General features: G+C 37.3%; 1 long non-coding RNA gene across 4 annotated transcripts in view; it reads left to right on the top strand.

The window, feature by feature from the left end:
- Positions 1-24883, top strand: part of LOC129754763 (uncharacterized) — a 55460-nt gene that overhangs the window by 16648 nt on the left and 13929 nt on the right. The gene's annotated exons all lie outside the window — the stretch shown is intronic.

The raw sequence follows: 24883 nt of genomic DNA, 5'->3' as shown, positions 1-24883 counted from the left end.
GCTCATAGCATCATAGTTCCATTCCCGGGAATCATAGTTTCATTCCTGGGAGTTCCCGACATGTATGAAATTATTCCTCCGGAAAAGCATGAAGCCTCCAGAACCATTCTTATAGTTCTTTTTAAAAATGTATTCATACAAAACTCATTGAAAATATGCCAATTCCTGTGGCAGTAGACATTTTGCAGCCATTCGGTTCATGTTTTTATTCTAATAGATAAGTTGGAATGTTTATAATGCACCGTTTTCATTGAACTAAAACCCACAACACTTCTTAAGGCATATGAAAAATCGTGCGGCAGGCAGAATATGTTTTCTCGAAGGTAACATTTGTGCACTTGTATCCATCTTGGAAAGTCAGGTGAATTTAAAAACTTCAAAATGAAGAAACCATCGTTTTTTTTTTTCATATGAAGAGCAAATATGTAAAGAAAAGACGAAAAAAAAAGTTGGATTAATCAAACAAATAAATTTTTTTTTTATCAAGCCCTGATTGCATTTAACTTATTTAGGTTATTTTAAAGTTCGTTTGAACGCTTTGAAAACTGTTTGATTCATATGCGTAAAAATAGGTTTAAAAATATTATGAAGAGTACATTTTGAACAAATTATGGGCTAGTATGTACGAATGGTTCGATAAGCTTTGTTTGAATCGAAATGCATATATTTTACATGTTTTTTAATATTTCCTGGGATCCCGGGAATTCCCGGGAAACAGGCCACCAGATTTCTCGATTCCCGGGAACGGGAAAATGGCTGAGAAATGGACACTCTAGTATAAATGGTGCAGGCAAATTTGCTTGAAGTTCATTCTTATAGTTGTTAACAAGTTCACTGCGCATAATTTAAGAAGATGAAATAGATATACGTAGATTACAAATTATTAGTTTAAATTAAGGGAATGTTATATTTAATTACTTTAGTGCTGTTGTTAAAAATGTATTTTAAATGATGTTCTTGTCTTGCTCGTTTCAAAAAAAATAATTTTCTACTACGGCCAAACTAAGAATTCTTCCTTATACTCTTCTTACATACATATATTGACATAGGTATTGTCAATCCATATATTCCACTTGTACTAACCAAGTTAAATAAAAGAATATAAAAACTAGTTCTAATTTTAACCCGGCTTGGCTCGAGTTTACAAAAAGAAAATAATAATAAAACAAAATGAGTCGTTTGACTTTTTGAAGTTTTTTTACTTTTTATTTATCATTAAAACCAATTTGACTAGTTTTGCCATGAAAGCTTTGTAAGTTTTGTTAGTCTTCTCAAAGTTTTGGTTAAAAAAAAAAACAACAATTTTAAATCTGCTGATATGGTTTGATGAAAAAAAAAGAGTATTCTTCTTGATTTTTTTAAATATTTCCGTGATTTTGACCTAATTTGCCCGGATATTGGAATGAACAGTTTGCCTGAATTTTGCCAGGTTTTTTGGATGAAATTGAGAAACGTCAGGAATAAGTTCTGGCAACATTTGTTTATGCCCTCTATTTTTTAAGAAGCTTGAGTAGATTTACCCTTTTCACCATCAAATGATAACTATGTATTTTTATCTTTTCCATGTGTTATCTTGTGAAAATCCAGTATAAAGGTCGGTCTACTAATGGGTCAACGGAAGGAACACGGAACCAAATTTTACGGATTAAGCTGTGGAGTTTCTTGCCAAACTAAAAAGTTTACTTTAAAAGCAAAAATTGAGTATTTATTGACTTGAAATTCGATGGTTTTATTGATGGAAAAAAGTGTGGCTGTGAGTGAGTTTAGTGTGGTCAGGGGCACTTCAAATCAACTTTACAGGAAGTAAATTCCGTCGACGGATTTAATGCAAACGTTGGCGCGCTTTCGGGTTGCTGATACTGGTCTGCTGCTGCTGGTTGCTGGTTTAATAAAACGTGGCTTGCGTATGTGGCTAAAAATTGCGCATTAGGGCCTCGGAAATAGTTGGCAATGGCGTCTTTCCTCTTTGACGCAATCGCCGGACAATAACAAGGCCGTATTGGTTGCGCCGATAGCTGAGTCCTTTACGGTTAAGGCGTAGGCAGTCTTGGACTACCTACCCAACCCAAAATTAAAAGGTCCTGTTGATTAACCAGCGCTTAATGTGGGGCCTCATTTTTTGAAACTATCACTCATTTACCTGAATGATCAGATTGTCCTATTCAACTCCCGCTACGAATGTTACACAATTTAATAAATCACGCTCACAACTCGCCCATACAAACGCCAAGATAGAAATGAACTATGACGGAAGCTAGGCCTTCTTCCTCTTTGCCTTCATACAATTTCCATCTTTCGCTACGCCATCCAAAATGGAGGAACATCCCTTCATAGTACCATGATCATACACCCTTGTAGAAGCCCGCCTGACCAATACTATCAATTTGTGTTCTTGTAAATATGAAAGTTAAATGAAAACTATCTAATAGAAATATCGTACCCTATCTAAATTTAACATCCACAAAACCTTTGGAAACATTAAAAAAATACCTAAAACATTTTGTAACAACGGTTAAACAGTGTTACTATAAGGGGTAAAAATTTTTGGGACGGATAAGGGTTAAAACACATGAACGTGATGCTAAATCCAAGCTTTAACAGAACTTTAACTACATACATACATCTTTTAAAAAACCATTTGATTTAAATATTTCAAGAATTTTAAAGAGTGATAAACTTTGAAACATTGAATGAAAAATTGATCAAACAATGAAAAAATTGATAAAGACAAATGGTTTAACGTGTGTTGTTGTGATGTAAAGGATCAATCCGAAAAGTCATGTGAAACTCTTGGAGAATACGTTGGAGAATACGTTGGAGTGGTTGGAGAACTATTCTGAGAACTTGCTAAATGTGAATCGATAAAGAAACTCGAGAGTTGATACATTTTAGTGAACGTATTCCCTTTATAAGGCGAATTTGTGTAATTGTTAGTCCCAAAATAATGAAAGTGTCCGTTTTACCCTGCTGGCCCCTACTGTTAATACTACAGTTCAACCAATTGCTTAGAGCCTCAGAGAGTCAATTTATGCGGTGAAGTATATGAATGATCGATGGAAATTTTTTTCAATTCGTTTCGTTTCGCTCGAATCATGAGTTTTAAAGAATCAAATTTTTAAACACGTAACACTTTTATGTTAATCTGTTGAAAGTATGACAAAACCTTATTTTTGCTGTGTTAACAAATAATCTTAAAATACTCTTCGTAAATTCATATGAAGTTATATTTCATATCCGATGCTGATAGAAGGGGAGATAAGGGCATTCAAAACACCCGGAGCGAAATTATTTTATTATTTTTGTTGTTATTGCTTTGCTTAATGGACGTACGCCTCACCGTTTAGTGCAAAATACAGCGATCATTAATGGAAAATGAAAAAAAATCACCTCGATCAGGAATCGAGCTCGAGTCTATTGATGACCTCTCCGAAACCTTACCAATAGGCCAAATCGTCAGATGAAACAAAAAAATGCGTTTGAAAATGCGTTTTAAATTTTTTTGCCGAAAGCTAAAAATAGAAAAAAAAATCTCCTTGAACAGGAATCGAATTCGCGCCTACTGATTATATCTCCGACATCTAACCAATAGGCCAAATCGTCAGATGAAACAAGTCAAGCTGTAGCTCTATCATTCAGTTGACCACATCGAGTTGAATTCGCTGCTAGATGCTACGCAGAAAACGCCTATCGTGCCCCGATTAATTGTGCTCTGTTCGCCCCGATTCAACAAATTAAAGTTGAAACGCGTTTTAAAATTGATATGAGTGAAAAGTCAAAAAAATTAATGATTTTGAAAATTGAGAAACAATGTGTATATCATGTTGCAGTGCGAACATTATAGATCAAGAAGATTCAAAGATCATAAAAGCTTATTTCCTGGTGCTTGAAAATAAGAATATTTTCGTCACTTGAGAACCTAGATGTTTTTGTTTAAATATTTCTGTGAAGATATTAGGGAGATTTCTTTTTTGGTGAAAAATTAATGCTATTGGAAGTACGAAACTATTCCTCGTGAAAATTTATTTAAGAAAATGCGTACTTTTGTAGAAAAGAGATGGCTTACTCAGCCCCGGGTGCTCGTTATGGCCTTATCTCCCCTTAAGTTAAATACTAATTTTCCTATATTCCAATAGAAAGACTCTGAAAGCTACCGAATTTACCGTTTTGGACAAAATTGTTCAGCGGAAAATTTCCTCAAGAGAATTTATAAATTGGCACCAAAACCATAAGCATTAGGCTCAGTAGGCACAGAAAAAACAAAAATGATTCTGATTTTTCAGTACAAAATATTCAATTTTCCCATACAATCATAAAAATAAGTTCAAATTTACTCATAAAAACGTAACTTAAAAATTCTGTAAAAAATTATGGTTGAGTTTTGAACCGATACGAAGCTTTGTAGGCCCCAGGGTTTGAGAAATTTAAAAAATGACCCCAAATCGATCCAGTCTAATGTGCATATTAATTATCCTATATGCGTATTTAGGAACCTTTCCCCCTACAGTTAGCTAAGCACACTTACAAGTGAAGGCGATTGAACATCACGTGCTAATGTAGGATAACGAGAAGCGGTTTGACTTCGCGTTCGAATGAATCAAACCGTGAACTAATTAGAAAACGACACATTCCAATATTTGCCAAACATAGCGTTCGAGTAAACACCCCACGTCGTCGTCAGAGTGAAATGGGTGAGCGCATGAATCATGGATCTAATGAACAGTTGCAACTGTCGATCTGACCGATGAAGCCGACGACGGAACAGACAGACCATCGAAGGACGAAGTAAGTTAACTTGGGAGTCCCGATAGTTCCATGCCAAAGTCGATTATTTATTCAGCAGTTGCCGACTTTAAATTATGCATGGCTGTTTATACCGGCAAAGTGGCGAAAGTTGGTCGATATTGATCAATCGCTTCTCTCTAACCGGGCTGTGACTTTCCAACTAGCTGGCTAGAGGCCAGTGACGGACGACCCAGATGAGGTTATGTGTGCTAGTGGGGCTTGAATTTAAGCTTGGAAAAAGTGCAATTATCGTAGATAATGAAAAATATCGATACAGAATTTAATAATCACAAAGTCGTTGAAACCTTGTTGCGATATAAACATTCGTACAATAAATCAAAAAAATTAATAACATTTTTACAACTATCATTTTTTTTCCATTTTTATATTTCTTTTATTATACAAATGTTATACTTCTGAACATTTTTTAACTGTTTCAAATGAATTTAAATGAAAAAACTAAAATAATGGAATTAAATCTGTGAGGGAAGATTAATGTAGCGTATTACAAAGTGCAACACTAAAATTCAAAACACCCGCACTCTTCGCTAGTTTTGAAGTACATATAAAATTAATTATCTCTCCAGACGATGTTTTCTCATCTAATTAAATAGTTAGTAAACGTCATTTATTCACAATAGTTTATTTATTTCGATATTTCATTAAACAGGTTGATTTTCTATTCGACGACTTTTAAAAGCAGTGCATTTCCTTCTAAATTTGACTGATCTAGTTAGGTCGCCTATACATTTACTAAAATTCTCAATAAAAGCCGCACTAGCCATACCGGCCGCCTCACGGATATTTGAACGAAAGTAAACATCCCTAATCCTCGATTGGTTGACTTTGCCACGGGATATTTGGTGTGGTTGATGTGCCCGGTCGACATGAATGGTGGCTCGAAAGTTTGACAGTTTTGTAGGAGGGCTCTTGGTCCTAGACTGGGACATCGAGAGACCGGAGGGGGTCACCTAATGCTCATGAAAGAGGAATTTCCCGTTAGAAGTTCTGCCTCAGAGTGATTTCACACTGCAACCGACACAGTTTTCTCGGCGAGTTTAAATTATGTTGAAATTATTCTTAGAAATCCCTTTGCAGCAAACATTTTAGAAAAAAATCAGACGATTATAAGTTTAGTCAAAAAATACTTATTGTGTAACCTACTAAGCCTAACTTCACACGTGAACTTTTCAAAATAAACTAGAACTGCCTTTTTGAGCTTGAAGTGCACTGTGGAGAACGATAAATAGTACAGTTTCCCTTTAAAGTGCTTCTTAATGTTTTGCTCTGCTCAAACTAGTCCCAACCGGAGAAAACTTGCCTTCACTTCTAAGGTTTGGTCTTATTTACATAATACCGATGCCATCAAACGAAAAGCCATTCAACTCTGTTGATTTGTATCCATTAACGAAGTTGATTGCAGCTTTTCTGCTCCGGAACGATACTAGTTGAAGTCGGTTCAATCATCCTGTTGAAGGGGATTTTTTCTCTTTTTTCTTTCAAATCGAGAAGCCTTCTGCAAAGGTAAAGACTCAGGGAAAAAAGAGATCTTATACTTCGATTAGCCGTGGTTCGATTGCTTTTTTTTCTGTTGCTCCACTCTGCTACTCCTTCGGGGGAATTCAACCAGCCAACCATAACCATCACCATTGAACTCAAAAGGAAAAACAGCCAATGGCAAACAACGCACGTAAATCGGATTTGGGAGGTCTTTTCCTCCATAAGTTTGTCTTGTTGGGGAGGGCCCAGGTTTGTTGGAACGATGGAGCGATCGAGTTTTATCGCCAAAGTTAGGCAGAGGCTGATACAACCAAGTTGAGACGATGAAATAATTCCCGCCCACATCTGAGCCCAATTTATCAACCCTTCGGCAGGCACAGACACTGAAAAAAGCCACATCGTCGAACGACTTCGATGGAACTTGAGTCTCATATTATTTGCTGGCTCGTCTTAAGTTTCACAAAAGTTCCATTAATAGGTTTTCTAAAATTAGAGAAAACCTTTTATTAGTATCTCATATAGCTAGCAGTAAGGAATATCAGAGAGTTTGACTGGGAAGCTTTTTCAGAAAAGCTATCGCGACTGGTGATTTTTTATAGTTCATTGACAAATCTTCGGCGAAACAAATTGACGTCATAATATGGACATGACCTTCTAAAAAGGGATTGACAAATTTTGGAAATAAACATAAATAATAAATAAAAAAAAGGATTAAGAAGATTTGTTAAAGTAATAAAAAGAATTTTTTTAAAAAACACCGAACAAAAAAATCTAAAATAACTAGCCAAACGAAACTGATTCAGTAAACAAAAACAGAAACCAATCGTAAAGGATTATGTCTAACAGTGTTGAAAAAACACTCTCTAAAAAACATGGGATTAACATACGCTTGCCAGATGGTTTTCGAAAAAAGCGGAACATTTTAAGCAAAAAATGCGGGACACAGCCGAAAAAAGCGGGACATTTAAAGTATATTAGGAAAAGTCATAATATGTATGTTGTATGTTTTTTTTTTGTAGATACTCTAGGTATAAAAGTGCGGTGCTTTTATATTGAGTATACAATTTTATGGCTCAGTTGATAGAACATATAGAAGAGATAAGGGCATAATGGCCTCCTTAAGGAAGACGCTTATTTAACCATAGAAAACAGCTATGATATGTGACTTACATCATTGTTTCGTGTTCAAACACTAAAAAAGTCTATTTCCTAACTGGATGATACTTGAAAAATGAGATAAAAACGTTTAAAAATGCATTTTAAAAATTTTTGCAGAAAGCTGAAAATCATTCCTTACAGAGGCATAATGGGAAAACCCACAGGGGTAGTATGAGCAACATTAACCGAAGCACGATGAGCGTTTTCTGTCGTGGAATCTAGCAGAAAATTTCACTCGATTAAGTCAACTTTGGCTACATCGAGTTGAATTCGCTGCTAGATGCTACGGCAGAAAACGCTCATCGTGCCCCGATTAATTGTGCTCTGTTCGCCCCGAGTCAGAAACAGAATGTATGAGTGTGTGTGAATTATTTGTATTCTACAAACAGTCACACATTATTTATGTACTCCTTTGATTGATGGATCGCCTGATCGTTTAGATACATTATACACAAAACGATGAGACCTGATCGATGAACACCTTATCGTTTTGTGTATAATGTAGCGATCATGAATGGTAAATGAAAAAAAAATCACGTTGAACAGGAATCCAACTCGAGCCTACTGATTACATCTCCGATATCTAACCAATAGGCCAAATCGTCAGATGATACAAGTCAAGCTGTAGTTCTATTATTCAGTTGACTTCATCGAGTGAAATTCGCTGCTTGATTTCACGGCAGAAAATGCTCATCTTGCCCTCATTAATGGTGCTTATACTGCCCCATGGGGGGGTCTCATTATGCTTAAGTGACTGATTTTCAAGTATCAGCAAAAATTTTCAAAACGCATTTTAAAACATTTTTATCTACTTTTACAAGAACCAGCCAGTTAGTAAAAAGACTTTTTCAGTGTCTAAACACGAAACAATAATGTAAGTCACATATCATAGCTATTTCTATGGTTAAATAAGCGTCTTCCTTAAGGTGGCCATGGTAGTATAAACCAGTGATTGAAATCCTCACCAATTTTCTCATCAGAGGCATTCAAAATACACACTTTGAGGCCTCGCATAGCTATACAGGAGACGATACATATACATTCATTCAAACCTCCCCCCATGAGGAGGATCTGCTCTGAGAGACACTATCCGTTTGCTGCCCCGAACCAACTCTCTCAACGTTCGGTTGCTACATGATGCATGAAGAAGACGAGGCACACATACTCATTTACGTTGTTGAATTTGAATAACTCCAGCCTCTTCAACCTCGCCGCAAAGGTTGAGGCAACAACAAAAACAACCGAACTTATTGCGTTGCGGGCCCGCAACGTATAGTGCAAAGAGGGGGGAGGAAAAAGAAACGAAAAAACTAGCTGCCTGCGTGCTGTTGCTGTGCAATAATAGCAATAGCAGAAAAACGTCGGGTATTCGATCCAGGCACAAACGAGGAGACTCGGGTTTGCTCTGCCTTTTGAATTCGGTTCCCTCAAGAATGTAACAGGAGATGAGTGAGAGCCATTCGTTTGGTTTTTTGGATTCGCTGCCTCGAATGTATATTGCTTCTTGAAGGCGGGCCATGTGAGAGCGTATGCATCATCGGTTTTGTCGTTTTCGCTGCCTCAAAGCAACCTTTGCTTCCGAGTAAAGCAGTGAGCGAGAGAAGGTTGTTCAATTCATGCTCAGCAAAATTCAATCACTGGTATAAACCGATTCAAGGCCACATTGATTGAATTTGAGTGAGTGAGTGAGTGATTTGCTTTTCGAATTGCATCATGTACACTGATGCTACATTTAAATCGGTATTTTGAAACTTAAAGAAATATTTTATCGGTATGGAAATCCAATAAATCTGTCTAAAATTCAGTATTTTGAGGTGGGTATATGAAACAGAATACACTGTATTTGGTTATTCAATAATTCATCGATTCAACTAGAAGAATTCCAGGAAAATAAAAGATCGCAGCATCGTATTCAATGCCGAATAAACAAACAATTATGTGATACCTTGAAAACTCTTAATATATGCATTTGTAACATAAATTTCATAAACATTCAGTCAAACAAATAAAAATGTCACCAATTCAACCTCTTCGCTGAGTGGTGCGACATTAACTGCCTGCCATTAAACCGCAGCAAATGTGCAGTCATCAGCTTTTCTCGTAAGCGGCAGCCTTTAATTGCGGAGTACTTCCTTCTTGGCGTAATCTTAGATCAGCAGCTGGAATTCAAGGCACACACCAACTACGTGATTGACAAAGCATCCAGAAGTCTCGGCTTCATTTTTAGAGTGGCGAAGGACTTCAAAGACGTGTATTGCCTGAAAAGCTTATACTGCAGCATTGTTCGTTCCATCCATGAATACGTTTCAGCTGTTTGGTATCCCTACTACCAGTACGGTGTCGATCGGCTCGAAGCCATTCAGCGGCGATTCTTGCGATATGCCCTTAGACACCTGTACTGGCAAGACCCTTTTCGCTTGCCCAGCTACGAAAATCGATGCCGCCTCATAGATATCGACACCCTTCAAGTCCGCAGACAAGCAACACGTGCCTCATTTGTCGCCGACCTCCTGACATCGCGAATCGACTGTCCCACGCTACTGGAGGCTATTCCGCTTAGTGTACGACCCCGTGGATTTAGGAATCAGGATCTTCAATTGTACATTCCCTTTCGAATGAACAATTACGGAGCTAACAGCGCCCTAATCGGTGCAATGAAATCGTTCAACCGTTTTCCGGAGCATTTTGACTTCGACATTTCGAGGGATGTCTTTCGAAGAAAAGTGATTAGGGCCTTGAGAACCCCATAGTTAGATTGAAATGTTTTGTTTTTAACTTTTATTTTAAGATATCATTTGGATCAACATGTGATCCGTTGATCAGAAATAAATAAATAAAATTTTTAATGACAAATGAGTGAAAGGACTTTAATATACGGTCAAAATTTAGTCAATATCAACTTGACGTATTTCTTTCAATTTTGCATTTAAAAACCTGAACACTCCTCATTTTGAAGGTGTGTGTGTGTGTGTGTGTGTGTGTGTGTGAGTGTGTGTGTGTGTGTGTGTGTGTGTGTGTGTGTGTGTGTGTGTGTGTGTGTGTGTGTGTGTGTGTGTGTGTGTGTGTGTGTGTGTGTGTGTGTGTGTGTGTGTGTGTGTGTGTGTGTGTGTGTGTGTGTGTGTGTGTGTGTGTGTGTGTGTGTGTGTGTGTGTGTGTGTGTGTGTGTGTGTGTGTGTGTGTGTGTGTGTGTGTGTGTGTGTGTGTGTGTGTGTGTGTGTGTGTGTGTGTGTGTGTGTGTCTGTGTGTGTGTGTGTGTGTGTGTGTGTGTGTGTGTGTGTGTGTGTGTGTGTGTGTGTGTGTGTGTGTGTGTGTGTGTGTGTGTGTGTGTGTGTGTGTGTGTGTGTGTGTGTGTGTGTGTGTGTGTGTGTGTGTGTGTGTGTGTGTGTGTGTGTGTGTGTGTGTGTGTGTGTGTGTGTGTGTGTGTGTGTGTGTGTGTGTGTGTGTGTGTGTGTGTGTGTGTGTGTGTGTGTGTGTGTGTGTGTGTGTGTGTGTGTGTGTGTGTGTGTGTGTGTGTGTGTGTGTGTGTGTGTGTGTGTGTGTGTGTGTGTGTGTGTGTGTGTGTGTGTGTGTGTGTGTGTGTGTGTGTGTGTGTGTGTGTGTGTGTGTGTGTGTGTGTGTGTGTGTGTGTGTGTGTGTGTGTGTGTGTGTGTGTGTGTGTGTGTGTGTGTGTGTGTGTGTGTGTGTGTGTGTGTGTGTAGAATGTTGCAGCGTATCAAAATTTTGCTCGCGCATCGCGAAAATCCGAGCTACTCGCACGAAAAGCTGGCAAAACCACTATAAGTTGCCAAATCGACCGTAACAAATGTAATTAAAGTGTTTGGGATACGTTTGTCGACCGCCAGGAATTCTGGATCGGGAGGGAATCGAAAACCGGAAGCCGCTGAGACGACAAAGAGAGTTGCCGGTAGTTTCAAGCGAAATCCTAACCTTTCTCTCCGAGATGCCGCAAATAAGCTGGGTTTATCGTCTGCAACCGTGCATCGAGCCAAAAAACGAGACGGACTATCGACTTACAAGAAGGTAGTGACTCCAAATCGCGATGATAAACAAACTACGACGGCCAAAGCGCGATCCCGGAGGCTGTACACGACGATGCTGACGAAGTTTGACTGCGTGGTAATGGACAACGAAACCTACGTCAAAGCCGACTACAAGCAGCTTCCAGGACAGGAGTTTTATACGGCAAAAGGAAGGGGAAAGGTAGCAGATGTTTTCAAGCACATGAAACTGTCAAAGTTCGCGAAGAAATATTTGGTTTTGCAAGCCATCTGTACCTGTGGCTTGAAAAGCAGATGGTTCCCAAGGACAAGAACCCTCCCAACACGCCAGAGCTCCGCTCAATTGAGAAATAAAGTCTGCTTCATTTAATATTGGAACAAATTCTTTTGCTCATTGTGGCGCTCCTAGTGGACAGATTTGGAATCTTTTTTCACCCATGTGTCGGGAAATTCATTACCTTTCACCATGTATTTATGTCATAACACCAAACGATAGCATTTTGTAAACAACCGGCATGGAAGCCGAACGGAGAGATCAAATTGTGTACAGTTTTCTTGAAAATCCATTGTTGTCGGCATCGAAGCTAGCTGAACAGCATAAAATGCCCAGAAATACCGTATGACGTGTTATCAAGCAGTACAAGGAAACATTGACGACGGCTCGGAAGCCGCATGCGAAGCGTCGGAGTGGAACTGTCGACCGGAAACTGCGTGGGAAAGTCATCAAGGCCGTCAAGAGGAATCCCAATCTTTCAGACCGCGATTTGGCCAATAAGTTCCAGGCCGCTCACAGTACGGTGCGACGAATTCGTCTCCGGGAAGGAATAAGGTCATTCCGAGCCAGCAAACAGCCAAATCGGACGCTGAAGCAGAACAATGTGGCCAGAATCCGTGCTCGAAAGCTGTACGACCAAGTGCTGACCAAGTTCGACGGATGTAAAGTCTGCTTCATTTAATATTGGAACACAAACAATTGCGTGTAGTTCAGTCATTTATTAACGAATTCATAATTTGTTTTTCATACAAATGTAGCATTTTCTTTACTCTTTCATAAAAAAAAATTAAAAAAATTATTCATTGCTGTTTCGAAGAAATTCTCGTACTCGTACTCGTAAGAAAACTGTGCACAATTTGATCTCTCCGTTCGGCTTCCATGGCGGTTGTTTACAAAAAGCTATCGTTTGGTGTTATGACAAAAATACATGGTGAAAGGTAATGAATTTCCCGACACGTGGGTGAAAAAAGTTTCCAAATCCGTCAACTAGGAGCGCCACAATGAGCAAAAGAATTTGTTCCAATATTAAATGAAGCAGACTTTACTAGGCTATTATCTAGCGGAACCTAAAGAAGACCCAAAAAACTGCTAAGGACGAGCAGCAGTTCAAGGCAAACTGGCATTCTGCGGCGAAGAAGGTGGACAAGGTGGCTGTACAAAATCTGATGGCAGGGGTTAAGCGTAAGGCCCGGCAATTCGGATTTGGAAAAGTGGAAGCCTAACTGAATATTTTTCCTGAATTATATCCTAATTAAACTTGAAAAAGAAATTTAATTTGATTTTTTAAATAAACGATTTCACCGATTTACACGCGTTTTCCCTTGACCAAATTTTGACCGTATCACTTTTTACACTGTAAAGCATAAATTGAGAACTTTTGCTAACAAAATTGTATTCGGCTCACCTCCCTCCTCCTTTTTTCTCTTTTTACTTACTGAAAGGAAGATGGTGTGTCGGATAATCATAGAAGCATACCAAAATGATTTTCCATGTTAAATTTTGTCCATTTCTCGGATTTCGTAAAATCCGTAAAATTCCTATATTCCAATTCTATCATCCTACTACAAGAATGGAATTGTTTCACATAGAAAAAGTATTTTTCGTACTCAAATACTTTTTGATGCCAAATGGTTTCATTTGCTCGATTAATTCTCGAGTTATACAAAACAGTTGTATGGAAGCCCCCCTTTCCCCTTTTATATATTTTCGCTGAAATAGGTGGGGCTTCAATTTATAATAGAAATATTTATCGTATTCAAATACCCTCACATGTCAAATACGGTTCAATTTGCTCGATCAACTGTCCAGTTATACTGAAAATTGTAAGGGAGATCTCTCCTCCTCCTTTTCATCCACCTCTTTGAAGGAGTGAGGGATACCAAATATTCATAGAAGCATTTCTCATACCCAAATATCGTTTCATGCAAAATTTGGTTCCATTTGCTTTTTTAGTACTTGAGTCTAGCAGTAAAAATTGAATAAAACTCCCCTCCCTCTCCCCAGAGCGGAGAGAAACGCTGGAAGACGGAAGGGGTCTCAAACAATCATTAGAACATGTCTCGTTCCCAAAAACCCGACCATGCCAAATTTGGTTCCATTTGCGTAATTAATTTTTGATTTATATAAAAAATTATTAAAGAGGCAACCTCCCCTCTTTATATCTCCCTAATGTAAAGAGGGAGGGGTCTTAAATGCACATAGAGATATTTTTCGTATCCATATTCCCTCCCATGCCGAATTTGGTTCCATTTGCTTTATTAGTTTTTGATTTATGTGAAAAAATATGAAAGAGGCCCCCTCCCCCTTTCTATTGGAAAGAGGGAGGGGTCTCAAATAATCATTGAAATATTTTTTGTATCCAAATACCTTCCCGGGCCAAATTTGGTTCCAATATCTTGATTAGTTTTCGAGTTATTTGAAAAATTGTAAGGTAGCCCCCCTCTCCCCGTCCTATCACCCCACTGAGAGAAAGGAGGTTTTCCAAATATCTATTCATAGAAATATTCCTCGTTCCCAAACACCACTCCATGCCAAATTTGATATCATTTTCTTGATGGGTTCTCGAGTTATGCAAAAAATTGTCTTTTGTTTGGGAGGCCCTTCCTATCCTTCATGAGAGAGGGAGGGGTTTCAAACCATAATAGGAACCTTTCCCTGCCTCCAATACCCCCACCTGCCAAGTTTCACGCAAATTGGTTTAGTAGTTTTCGAGTCTACGGGGAACAGACAGACAGACAGAAATTCATTTTTTTTGTTAAAAAATGAAGACCCTTAATTTATTCAGCATCATTGTCCATCTTTTGATTTTTTTAACTATTGTTAAGCCTTAACAAACGAACTGCCTTAGTTTATCAATCATTAGCATTTGTAAACATTATAAAGATGTTTTGTAGAGATGTACCGAATAGTGGTATTCGGCGAACGGGCGAATACCGAATATTGACCTTTTCAACATTTCAGCCGAATATTCAGTCGAAAAATCTGTTGAGTTTATAATAGAAATTGAAAAGTGACAATTTCATTTTTCTTCTAGTTCTTCCATCTTAGTACTCCTTATGTTTTTGAATCGATTATTTTCAACCAGATGTGTAAAACATCAGATCTTCTTTAAATTTGATTTTCAAAATTTCACCAATACTTAGATGGACATCAGATGAATTGTCGCTTCTAGGACGTTTATCACCGAAGAGATTGGGTTCTTGTGAAATCTGTGTCAAAATGTTTCAAAACAGGTGTCAAGCTATGTGAAACTGCTTGTTTTATATTGAATCAGATGAATGTCGAATTTAAGTTAGATGTCTTCCAAAAAGTTGCCAAAAAATAAAGATGATCTTTAACTTTAGGAATAGGTACCATATTTTCTACCAATCGAATCCACACAGCCGGGTCTGGACAATTTTTTGAAATATTTGTAAAAAAAACATATCTCAACAGAACCTAGGCATTATTCTCAAACATACACGGGGAAAAAGAAAAAAAGTTACTTAAAATGTAATGATTTCATCTAATCAGCAGCATTGTTGAAATCGTACCTAAGGGTTAAAGAAAATGTATGTTAATATTTAAATTTAGCCTAACGAATCGTTTATGAACGCAAAATCTAAAAATTATTAAAGAGAAATTTGGGTATTTATGTGATTTAGCAAATGAACCCGGGTAAAATTCCCCGTCAGATTTGACTTTTCTCGAATTTTTTGTTGGATTTATTGACAAACCTGGATGTATTAAAAAAATCTGGAATAAACGATCATCAAAGCTATCTACAGTGAAATATACACGGATACACCCAAAATCTTTTATTGAAACCATTAGTGTTTGATGATTTTGTAGCATTTTGAACATTACTTTTGGATATTTTATAAATTATCCAACATAAGTTGAAAATTTGACAAGTCTGTAAGAGTATAAAATTTGAATAATAAGTATTCGGCCTATTGCGCCGAATATTCTGCCGACCAAACATTCGGTACATCTCTAGTGATTAGTATCCTTTCTGATCAAGAAAACTCGTTAAAACCGTCATCGTATTTGATATTTTTGTGATATTACTACGCATTAAGCACCAATTTCAGTTATTTTTGGTTTTGTTTCAATTTAATTTTACATTTTTTCTGAAAAAAGTGCTTTTACAGAAAAAGCATAAGGATACTGCGTATGTTAGAGGTTAAAAATACTACAATAAATGCGGGATGCAAAAAATCTAATTCCTGAATATGGAAACGAGATTTGAAAGGTGAATCTTTGATTTGTATTTTGATGCTCTTTTGCCCAGATTGATAACTGAGTTATAAAAATATTTATTTAAAAAAATTTGAAGATTTTCCGAAATATATTTGTATACTAACATTGTTGGTAAAAGATTATAAAAGCAATGTTAAGCTTGTAGCTGATATCATTTAGTCAATCCGTCATACTGGGTAAAGTATTTCAACGACATAGAAAAATATTTAAAATTGTACATCTATTGCTCGGTTTTTCAAAATTTTCTATGAGAATGAAAATTTTTAAAAACTTATCTCACGATTTGAGAAACTATGTCATGATAATGTTGTTATCATCAAATGATAACTTTATAACATTAAATGTAAAAAAGATCGAAAATGTTTAGTGGTATACAAATGTTGCATCTAACCCTGCTGTTGCATAATGCCCCCGTTTGCAAAATATGAAAAAAAAAATTTAATCAGAACCCCAATCTTCCATGAACATTCCGAAAATCAACGCACCATTAGATTAATCATGCAAACATGCGAACAAAACGACGAAAAAGCAAGGAGACAAACTTCTTCGAAGAGAATCGCTGCTGGGCTAGACATGACATTTATTTGCAGCAAAACATCGTGAAACATTAATTACGCTTTCACTGTCCTTCACCTGGCACGAACATGCATTAGTGCTAGCGAATCGGAGTGACATTTGTTAATGCTTGCTTCATTGTGACCAAATTTGGTGAGAAAATTTTAATAAATAACCGAAAGAAGAATTGTTTAAAATTTCATTTTAAAAGACACCTACTTTAATCAACCAGAACACTTAGGTCCAATAAACATTTTCCAACAAATTCAAATGTAATTTGAAATTCTGAATAGATATAAATTAGAAATTTGAGTCGGCTTCTTTAGAAAAAAAAACTCAACAAAATGAAGCTCATTCTAGAAGTAGCTTTGTTCATTTAGCATCTTCCTCAGTCGCAAGCGCCACGCACCGTCTTCAGATAGTGCTAGAAAGTCCTACCGCGGTAAAATGAAACCAAACCGCTTCTTCGCCAACTGTAAACCTCTTCTCGGGAAAGCAAACAAATCTGAGCCTGGAAGAGGAATAATTACGGCTAATTTATTGTAGCGCTTCTCTCTGAAATGTGAAGCCTCCCTACCGAAAGAATGGAAGATTGCCGAGCATTTCCTTCGTCAGTTGTCTGTTGCCGGGAAAATGAAATTTGATGTTTGAAAAACTTGGGACAAATTCAAACCGAGCCTGAACATTTTTTTTAGATTATTCGAGTCTGTTATTTAAGGCTTAGTTTTCGGATTCAACCAAATAACGTTTTTACATACTCAAAAGCGTTAGAAGTATCTAAAACATCTTAAGCATAATATTTATAGTATACCTTCAGGCGCTTCACACCCTATTCAAAGGAAAAACAAGTGCCAAACCCTGTTGATGAACTTTACAACCATGTTCAAAGTAGTTGATTGGGTAATTTTCGGCAGTTCAAATTTCACAATTCAATTAAATAAAGATAGTTTCTGCAACGAATTGAACCTTAAAAATTGAAAATCAATTATTAACCGAAAACCATTCTCATCAACAACAAAACCAAAAACCAGGTAGGGTTTTAATCCTCGGACCCAAAAAGGTTCCATGAATAATGTGCTCCCATCCACTATTTAAAGAACCCCGGCGTACGGGTTTTTGGCCGTTAATAATGAAACCTTTCGAGCCTTGGTTCAAGCGAATAAGCATCTATATGTGCTTCGTGGATGTGCCCCCCCTGAAGCCAAAATCGAATTGGTGTCGGATGACTGAAATAAATTACCGGTTGGAAAACTTTTCAATCCACCTCATGCGCAACGCCCCGCGATGCGTTTCCCAGTTCCCAGAATTCCTACTTCAATTCTAGCATCCCTCCCCCCACAAAATATTTCAGAAATGGGTTAATTTGGACGTTTGGCTGATGAGCTTGTTGTGCCGGGAACGTGCCAGGGGAGACAAATGGATGAAATGTGAGTGTGCTGTTCCGTGCCGGATAGTGATAAGCTGTAATTTCCCATCGATGAACCGATTTATTCTTAACTTGTCATTGCGACAGCGAGAGAGAAAGTGAAGAGGTAATGAATGTGTGTTCCTAGATAGGAGTGAAATTTAAGGTTTTAATCTATGGAATTATCAATTTCCACCCAGTTGTTCGGGAACGGGACTTTTATAATTCAGAAAAAAAATTCATAACAATTAAAAGTAATAAAATAATGAAAATTATAGAATAAAAATAACTTAACTCCGACTATACTTCGTCGTGTACGTATAGGGGAACTGGGGGTATAATGCCCAGTGTGGGCAAAACGCCCCACTGCAATATCTAGCTTGAAATACACTTGTTTGAAAAATCCGGTACGTCATTCCCTTCTAACTAACAGTAGAAACCTTTTGTACAAAAAATTAGCATCAAATATGCGATAAATCCATGCAAAAATCCAAAAATATTTTTCAAGCCGTATTCCTTGCAATTTTTGCCTAGGCTTCCGTAAGGAATTACGGCATCTATCGGCAAAAAAAATTACCTGATATCTGTTATAATGATGAACATTGGTCTCGAAAATCATCACAAAACGAAAAAATTTCTTATTCAATTATTTTTTCTGTTTTTTTGAACGTTTTTTATTGAACATGTCTAGGGAGGGCAAAACGCGCCATGTCCGTTTATCTTTAAGCATGTTTCATATTGGTTTAAATTATATGCAGTTTTTTCACAACAATCTTATAGATATTTATATGTTGTATTGGAAAACATAACTTGAATATAAACGAATGTATTCTAAATTCCTAAATTTAATATAGATTTAATTAACTATTCACAAGAATTTCAATATATCTGGCAGCACTGCGCGTAGCAATACATTTTTCCATCTGTGAAGTAGAATAGAAGTGTTTTTACCTGGCAAACACTTTTGGAGGCACTTGAATCAATAAACACTTATTAAACGTTAAACGGCGCGATTGGGTACACACATATGCGCATTATGCCCCTACTGAATCTGAAATCCAATTTTCAACCTACTATTTAAACTTCATAAAATTTGTGGCCTTTTTTGACCTTTCAGTTTTTCTAACTATCAGATTCTGACAATAAATAAACCAAACTTCCAAACACAATCGATAATTAAAGTTAATCTTTTCAAATGTTCTCTAAAACAAGGCTTTCTTCTTAACGTGGGCATTATGCCCCCTCTTCCCCTACATCATCATTCGATCCATTCTGCTTCACGTTTCAGCTTGCGCTAGATTCGCTCGTAGATGATCTGCCGACTATATCAATGTCGTCGGCAAAGCAGATAAGTTGACTGGATCTTTTGAAAATCGTGCCCCGCATTTCGCCCACCGCTGTCGAATTCAACCTTCTAGCCCCACGTTGAACATCATGCAGGATAGACCATCGCCTTGTCAGAGCCCCCCAGCGTGATTCGAATGAACTCGAGATTTCATCCGAAATCCGCACACAGCACTGCGTTCCATCTATCGTCGCCTTGTTCGGTCTGGTCAGCTTTCTGGAAAAGCCGTTCTCGTCCATGATTTTCCATAGCTCTTCACGGTCGACCGTGTCGTATGCGGCTCTGTAGTCGATGAATACATGGTGTGTAGGGACTTTGTATTCACGGCATTTTTGGGGGATTTGCCGTAATGTGTAGATCTGGTCCGTCGTAGACCGTCCCTCCATGAAGCCTGTTAGCTTGTGGTGTTAGGCGGTGTAGGATTAGGAACAGCACTTTGTTGGCGGCAATCAGGGCAGTGATCCCTTAGTAGTTCTCACAGGCCTATTTGTCGCCCTTCTTGTAGGTGGGGCATATTATTTCCTCCTTTCAATCCTTCGGTAGCTGTTCTTTGTCCCAGATCAGAACCATAAACCGATGTAAGCAATGGGCCAACTTGTCCAGGCTCATTTTGATGAGTTCAGCTGCGATACGATCCTTCCTAACCGACTTGTGGCTATTAGCTGGTGAATGACTTCCTTTACTTCACTCATCGTTGGAAGTGGCTCTACTTCGTCGTGCTTTCTTTGCACTACTGCTACTCGCGTTATGTTTTCTTCCTCCATCACCCTCCGATCATACTCCTCGTCGAACCAGTTGTTCCGTCGAGTTCATTGCACATGCCCGATGACGTTCCTCGCAGCGCTGTTGATGGCAGTCTTGATGGTATCCCAACAGTCCTCGAGAGGGGCTTCGCCCAGCTCGTCCTCTACCGACAACACTGCTTCGAGCGATTGCGCGTTGTCTTCTGCGACCTCGGGTTGCTTCAGTCGTGCGATATTTCACTGAGGCGGGCGTCAGTTTCGTATGTTGTTCACTACGAAGAGTGATAGGCGCATCTTCACCATCCGCCCTCTCGACCCCATTCAAGACGAGAACAACTCGCCTCTCCTCGTGTTTTGACGGTCCTTTTTCGTTCCGTCTCTTGACCCAATTGAAGACGTGCAGCAACTCGACTCTCTTCGAGTCTGGACTCTTCACTTAACTTGTTTTCCGTCTCGACTCTTCGAGACTCAATCTGTGGCACGGCCTCTCCTTGTAAGACTTGAGATTCGGGCACCACATGTTCCGGCACAAGGCCCTCTTCTCTGCCCGTCGAACGCCAATCATATCCGCTAATCGGGGCCAGGAACCTCCCTAAAAAGCAGACCGATCAACACCTGGTCGAACACTTTTGGTCGCCCGCATATCGGTTCGAGACTTCCCGATAAACGTGACTGGCCACTGAGCACTGGAACCAAGACACTCAGTTACACAACGTTGGTGCTACATTCGGTACGCAGACTGTCATCGAAACTAGACAGCAGGTACCAAGTGCGATGTGTAGTTTTCTTGGCCGTACGCCTGCATGTGGCAAGTCTGCAGACACGTTTCCACTCTGCACCACGGGGAGATGGAACTACTTCACAGAGACGTTCGTGCCGGGGAGCCGTTCCAGCATACCTCCTGCAGCGTTACGATGTCACATTGGCGGCTCTTCAATTCGTTGGAGAGCATGTGAGTACTGCCCATGAAATTTAGAGATCGGCAGTGGTCCCTTTCTGTCGCGTGAATCTTTCCGATTTCCATCCAGATTTTCTTGTTCATTGTTTGTTGCTTGTATTTTTTTGGAGTTATGGGCTCATAAGGCCCGCAGCTAACCCCACCCGGATAACCGTCGAGGTATTGCTGTTTTAGGTCTCGAACACCTCCAGGACTTTGTTGCTTTCCGCACGGAGCCCCCTATTTCAGTTCACATGCAACCAAAGCATTTGGATTAGCAGTACATACACAATACACAAAAGTCATGCTCTCCCTTTGAAAAAGATCAATAACGGCGCCGGCCACTTCCTAGTAGTCAATAAGGGAAATATGAAGGAATAATAGTAGGGTACTTTTTAGGTTCAATCAACAACGTTTAGCCCCTTTATATTCCGAAGCCTTGTTTTGAAAATTTAGAAACAAATGCAAGTCAATATCACCAACTATAGAAACCGTCTATCAGAGGTCGGCAACCGCGGCAATGCTGCCCTTTGGGTTTTAACTGCGGCTCTTCAGCTCAGTGCATAACAATTTTAAAATTTCCAGGACTTTCAAAGTAGAGTAAGAAGACTCAGTTAAGTTTTCCTTCTTGTCAGATGAATTGTTAGAAGAAAAAGAAAGGTTTACATTGATCACATGAATAGCATCTTGTCAAGACCACTCCACGATCGCCAGTTTGAAAATATGTTGAAATTTAGCAAAAAGTTAACGTTCTACACTAAAAAGTGTTATTTCGGGAAAATTGTTTGTGAACTTTGTTTTCTTAGTTCTATTCCAATAAAAGCTCTCCTTTCTGCTTATATAGAAGATGCCTCCAGGAAAGTTGAGCACACAATCCGCATTATTCGATAACTGAAGATTCATAAATAAATCAAACTAAATTAGCTTGAACTTCTTTCTAAAGACATTTATGTTTTGAAAAAACATTTGGTTGTCTACCAAAAGCTAAATGCGGAATCTGATTTTGCAATTTCATATGCCGTTTGAATATTAACATAGATGCACTGCAACTAAGATGCATTTTTTTTTGTGTAAATGTGCATTTTATTCCATGTGGTTCGACATGATTACAAAACTATTTCATATTTTGATTCTGACTTTGTGTTTTTTTATCATGTTTCTACTAAATATCTATTTGATTGCTGTTTACAATTATGATTCTAATTTCTCAATCTTTGTTTGAAATTTGGTTTATGGAATTTCAAAAGTCTAACTAAATATTCCAAACAAATGAGAATCCATTGAAATATATATAAAAACAGCAGCTTATTATTCACATAGTATGTAAGCAAAACTAAGGATGCATTCTCCAAATTCAAATATCAAATTTATAAAATCAAATTCATGACAACTTTCTGTATAAAAAAAGGTTAAGAATTTGAGATTAAAATTCAAAATCATTCTTCAATGGAATTCGAAAAACTTTTGAGACTTCGAAATTTAGATTTTATTTGGAAGGTTCAATGAGTATCAACAAGCAACAACTCGGTTTGGTGACCTATTTTTGTCTTTGATATTTTTGCTCAAACAATGCATGAATATAAAAAAAAGATGTATTTATTAAGGCATTTGATTATTCAGTTTTAAATAATGTGACAATAATCGTTTTTCAAATTAGAAATTATTTAAAAAATCTGTATTCAAAAATGGTAAACTAGAATTATGTAAGAAAGCCTTTGACAGCAAAAAAGGTATCTTGTTTTAATCGATGGTTGAAATCGCCTTAAATTTAGGGAATTTAGCTTATTTAACTTGAACATTGAATAAGTATTCTTTATTAAAAAAGCCTAATATTTTTCAAAAAAATCTATGTGCAAATAAATAAGCTTAATCACACAAACTCTTGAACAAAATAAAATTTAAGGTTTAAGTTTAAAATTTGGCTTAGCAATATCCATAATGTTAAACAATAGACAAAAAAAATATAAAATTCCCGGCAATTTTGTTAAACAATAGACCAAAAAAATATAAAATTCCCGGCAATTTTCTTACGGGAAGATAACATATTTACCAGCATAAATTTTAAATTTATATTTTATTTAACAATTTAAATGATGAAAGGTTTTTTTTTAAACAAAACAAGGTTTTCAAAATAACAAACAAAATTTGCAAAATTTACTTCAATTCTACATTAAATTTATGATTATTAGTTGAATGGAACATTGCATACAACCTGACTTTGGTAAAAAAAAAATAAAAATTGAACCAACCAATTTAAATTTCTCAACAAAATAGTTATCTTGATGATTTTATCTTGATTGTGAAACGAGCTAAATCTGAATCAGCATTTCAAATCTAAACCTGAAGGTGGAAGTTTGAATTTTGAATCTTTTTCTGTGTTTCAAAGAAATTTCCGAAATGTCAAATAACCGATTTTTGAATTTAGATTTCAGATCAGAAATCCAAAAATGAGGCCAGAATTGAATTTTGTGTCATTGCCATCATCTTGAATCTATATTTTTTATTCTGACGTTTTCGGGTTTAATCTGAATTGAATTTTAATTTCGAATGATGAAACTGATTCGGAGTTTTCACTTAGGGACCACCATTTTTAAGAAATGTTGTTTTTGAATTCTGCATAAGAATTAAGTTCGAGAACTTCGTATCTGAATATGAGCTTGAGCTTGAGCTATCAACTACGGTCCACCTGCGGCCCCATGGCCAATGGCATAATGGTTGCACTCCGTGATTGGTTCGAGATAATAAATATTGCACAATCAACCAAATGAAACGTGCTGGGAACAAGCATCACAATCTCACTGTACACTTTTGATGATCTCCTACTTTAAAATGAACCAATAACGACGCCGGCCAAGTCCATGTAGTCGATAGGAGGAAGGGAAGTGCAGCACATGTGGAGATATGTTTGACGGAGACCGGCTGTACGCCATCCCTCCACAAATCTCCACGCTGAATGTTTGGGGAAAAGGTAGTGTGGCATGGAAAACCACCTTGGTAGGCGATTAAGCTACTCAAGACCTAAGCTCCTGATATCTTAAAAAACCTACGTTTCCTATTGAATTTCCTGTTTGAACCTAGAGGCCTTTTTTATTTTACAAATTGGCGTGCTACTTTGTTATTGTACAAGATATGCCTAGAAACTAAATAGTTGAAACTTATGAGAAAATTAAATTATTTTTTTAATGTGTCCCTAGCTACACTTGGCCTCATATAATTGAATGTCCAAATTTAGAATTGTAGACAATTATATAAATTTGAAATTCATATAAAATGGTGTTATGACAACACGAGGGCTCGAAATTTTTCAAAATATCTACAAAAATCAATTGAAACTGCTTGGCAAATTTAAAGTTTAATTAAGCTTGGAACTAAATACTTTCCTAGTTTCACTGTTTTTTGGTCCAAATTTTTACCACTATATTATTTCGATTGATGAAACTTTGAAAACAAATCTATTCCATCTCCATACTAACCGGTTTTATTAGAATTTTTTTAAACAATCCCTAAAATGATCAGCATTTCTCAAACTGTTATTTAAAGCCATCAGTATCAGAGGAATACAAGTGGTAAAATCATCAAATCATGAATTAAATTTACCAATCAATTTTTCATATCTCAATCTAAATGACAAATTATGAAACTTAAAGCAAAATAATATCCACTAAAAAATGCTTAGGTACAAAAAATCAACAAAACTTACACAAGAACACAAGAAATACGGAAAGATGTTTTATATTCCCTAGTTTTTCGTAAACAAAATCTTACAAATAACACGATATCAGTATTGTTACTTAAGGGCTCACTGATAGTTTATTTAAATTTGATATATTATTCAATTGAAAAAATTAAAAAATAATAAAACTCTAAATGTGTTGCTAAAAGGAAAGTAGAAAAACAAAATTGTAGGTTGATTTTATGACCTTCGTGGTACTAACTTTCTGCTC

The sequence above is a fragment of the Uranotaenia lowii genome, chromosome 3 (assembly GCF_029784155.1).
Source record: "Uranotaenia lowii strain MFRU-FL chromosome 3, ASM2978415v1, whole genome shotgun sequence".
Classification (NCBI taxonomy): domain Eukaryota; kingdom Metazoa; phylum Arthropoda; class Insecta; order Diptera; family Culicidae; genus Uranotaenia; species Uranotaenia lowii.
This window is presented reverse-complemented; position numbering and strand designations above follow the sequence as displayed.